Consider the following 4,082-nt stretch of genomic DNA (forward strand, 5'->3'; position numbering starts at 1 on the left):
GATTACCAAGATCACACAAACATCTTCAAATGGAAACTGCTGCGTGTACGTGTGTGATGGTGACTATCAAGAGTACAGTGATGGGCCTCAACATCATCTTATAACCGGACAGCACTAAAGTGGTCAGAACCAAACCAATCAGTTAGAAGTATATAGCGGGTGAGGGAATTCACAGCCGACCGCTCAGACGGGTGAGGGCATACCAGCCAACCGTTTTTACATGGTCCTTCTAAACGGATTTAGTGTCCAACAGTTTTTTACATGGTCCGTAATTTCTCCAGATGTAGTGACCAAACATTTGTACAATTACTGAACATTTGAGAAAGTTTGAAAATCACAAAATAAGTGACCATTATCTTGGCAAGAGTATCCAAAAGGAACTGAAAAATCTGGTTCCACAAAAAAACAATAGAGGCAATTGTTGAGAAGATTAAGAAGGCAAAATACTTTGCTGTCATCATGGACTGCACGCCAGATATACGCCATGCTGAAGAGCTGTCGGTGACAATAATTGCACATTGTTGATCATTGCTAGACAGCAATTTTCAAGGCTTGCCATAGATCTTCAAGCTGATTTAAGTCAAAACTGTAACTAGGACACTCAGGAACATTCCATGTCGTCTTGGTAAGCAACTCCAGGGTATATTTGGCCTTGTGATTTAGGTTATTGTCTTGCTAAAAGTTTGATTTGTCTCCCAGTGTCTGTTGGAAAGCAGCCTGAACCAGGTTTTCCTCTAGGATTTTTCCTGTGTTTAGCCAATGACAAGCATACCAAGCGCATACCCATAACATGATGCAGCCAACACCATGCTTGAAAATATAAAGAGTTGTACTCAGTAATATGTTGTGTTGGATTTGCCCCAAACATAACGCTTTGTATTCAGGACATAAATTTAATTTCTTTGCCAATTGTTTTTGCAGTTTTACTTTAGGGTCTTGTTGCAAACAGGATGTATGTTTTGGATTTTTATTCTATCATTTAGGTTAGCATTGCGGAGTAACTACAATGTTGTTTATCCATCCTCAGTTTTCTCCTATCACATTAAACTCTGTAACTGTTTTAAAGTCACCATTGGCCTCTTGTTGAAATCCCTGAACGGTTTCCTTCCTCTCCGGCAACTGAGTTAAGAAGTACGCCTGTATATTTGTAGTTACTGGGTGTATTGTTAAAAGCGATATTAAATGTCTGATTTTTTTTACCCATCTACCAGTAGATTTCCTTCTTTGCGAGGCATTGGAAACCCTCCCTGGTCTTTGTCGTTGAATCTGTGTTTGAAATTCACTGCTTGACTGAGGGACCTTACAGATAATTGTATGTGTGGTGTACAGAGATGATGTAGTCATTCAAAATCATGTTCAAAACAGACTGGCCTCTGCCTGGGGCCTCCAAATCACTAAGTCCACCCCTGCACGCCAGAGGAGGTATGCACATTGTGGCAACACACAGCAAGTGACTCATCAGTGCGTCCAAATGAAAGAAGAATATAATTCAGTCTTGTGACCAGTGACCACAGGGTTGGCTGCAGGGTCATGGATAAAAATATGTGAAATTGAGAAATATTCATAATACAAACATTGCTCAAGTGGTTTACTGGGTCACTTGAATGAGCTACGATGGGAATGATTTGATTTAATGATTTAATCATAAACAAATGAGTCCTGATGGCTGTGTTCTGATAGCTGTGTTCTGATGGCTGTGTTCTGATGGCTGTGTTCTGATGGCTGTGTTCTTGAAGGTGTACTGATGGCTGTGTTCTGATGGCTGTGTTCTGGGCTGTGTACTGATGGCTGTGTTCTGATGGCTGTGTTCCGGGCTGTGTTCTGATGAATTATTGGATAGTCAAACAACATTTTTCAATCCATTGATTTCACGGAAAGTGAGCCTTCCATCAGTTAACCAACTATGGCAGTGTTGTGCATTTGTGGCCCCTCTCTCTTGGATAAGTGGATTCAGCAAGGTGTCAAAATAGCAAGGTGGTGGGCAGTGTAATTGACTACTGACTGTCATTTTCCTGGCCTTTCACACAAGCTGGCTTGCTGCTTCAGAGCCTGGTGTATGCGCTAGGGGTGATGGCCCCCCTCAGACTGTTGCTGTGATAGCGAGGGCTCAGCCATTATGCAAGAGAGGGATGGGGCACCAGGAGGGCTGTGGGTTTGTGGCTGCCAATATTCTATCGAAGCACCTTGGTTTTGGGTATTTTTTAATGAGGAATACCTCAGGGTGTTATTTTGTGACCTCTCCAATTCAAAAACAGTGGACTACATTGAACTCGTACATAAATTTACAGCTGTACTACTGCTTTTGGTATGCCAACGGCTAACACTTGTTGGCTTATTATGAGTGTATAATAGACTGATAGGCTCCTTAGTGACTGGTGAGCACTGTGTTGGGGACATTCCTAATATGGAGCCTGGCCTGCACAGATCGCTGACCTCAACTCTATCGAACACCTTTGGGATGAATTGGAACGCCGACTGTGAGTCAGTGCCCAACCTCACTAATGCTCTTGTAGCTGAATGGAGGCAAGTCCCTGCAACAATGTTCCAACAGCTAGTGGGAAGCCTTCCCAGAAGAGTGGAGGCTGTTGTAGCAGCAAAGGGCGGGACCAACTCCTTATTAATGCCCATGATTCTAGAATGAGATGTTTGACGAGCAGGTGTCCACATACCTTTGTCCATGTAGTGTACATCCCAAAAAAGCACAATCCCGAAACAATTATTCTATCCATGACCACAATATAATTTGTGTCTAATCACATAGACAAAATACAAGATCTTGTGAAATCCATCAGAGCAGATGTAATTTAAGATGTGCTGTGTCAATGATCTTTGCTCGTCCATATACTTATATGTACATATTCTCATTCACCCCTTTAGATTTGTGTGTACTAGGTAGTTGTTGGGGAATTATTAGATTACTTGTTAGATATTACTGCACTGTTGGAACTAGAAGCACAAGCATTTCGCTACACTCACATTAACATCTGCTAACCATGTGTATGTGAACATTTTTTTATTTATTTGACCTCAAGCAGAATCCTGTCCCTCTGCTGAGGTTGCCCCTGGGGTCGGTAGGATCAGGGGACCTCATTTATGAACATAGATATTTATATACAGTACCAGTCAAAAGTTTGGACACACCTACTCTTTCAATGATTTTTCTTTATGTGTATGAGTACTTTGTATGAGAACTTTTGACTGGTACTGTATACAGTACTGTGCAAAGGTTTTAGACATGTGTGGAAAAAATGCTGTAAAGTAAGTATTCTTTAAAAAATAGACATGTTAATAGATTATATTTATCAATTAACAAAATGCAAAGTGAGTGAACTGCAGAAAAATCTACATCAAATCAATATTTGGTGTGACCACCCTTTGCCTTCAGAACAGCATACATTCTTCTAGGTTCACTTGCATACAGATTTTGAAGGAACTCGGCAGGTAGGTTGGCCCAAACATCTTGGAGAACTAACCACAGAACTTATGTGGATTTAGGCAGCCTCAGGTGCTTCTCTCTCTTCATGTAATTCCAGACAGATTCGATGATGTTGAGATCAGGGCTCTGTGGGGGCCATACCATCACTTCCAGGACTCCTGGTTCTTCTTTACGCTGAAGATAGTTCTTAATGACTTTCACTGTATGTTTGGGGTTGTTGTCATGCTGCAGAATACATTTGGGGCCAATCAGATGCCTCCCTGATGGTATTGCATGATGGATAAGTATCTGCCTGTACTTCTCAGCATTGAGGAGACCATTAATTCTGACCAAATCCCCAACTCCATTTGTAAAATTGCAGCCCCAAACTTGCAAGGAACCTCCACCATGCTTCACTGTTGAACCTCCACCATGCTTCACTGTTGAACCTCCACCATGCTTCACTGTTGAACCTCCACCATGCTTCACTGTTGAACCTCCACCATGCATGCTTCACTGTTGAACCTCCACCATGCTTCACTGTTGAACCTCCACCATGCTTCACTGTTGAACCTCCACCATGCTTCACTGTTGAACCTCCACCATGCTTCACTGTTGAACCTCCACCATGCATGCTTCACTGTTGAACCTCCACCATGCTTCACTG

Source organism: Oncorhynchus gorbuscha, linkage group LG12, assembly GCF_021184085.1.
Source record: "Oncorhynchus gorbuscha isolate QuinsamMale2020 ecotype Even-year linkage group LG12, OgorEven_v1.0, whole genome shotgun sequence".
Taxonomy (NCBI): domain Eukaryota; kingdom Metazoa; phylum Chordata; class Actinopteri; order Salmoniformes; family Salmonidae; genus Oncorhynchus; species Oncorhynchus gorbuscha.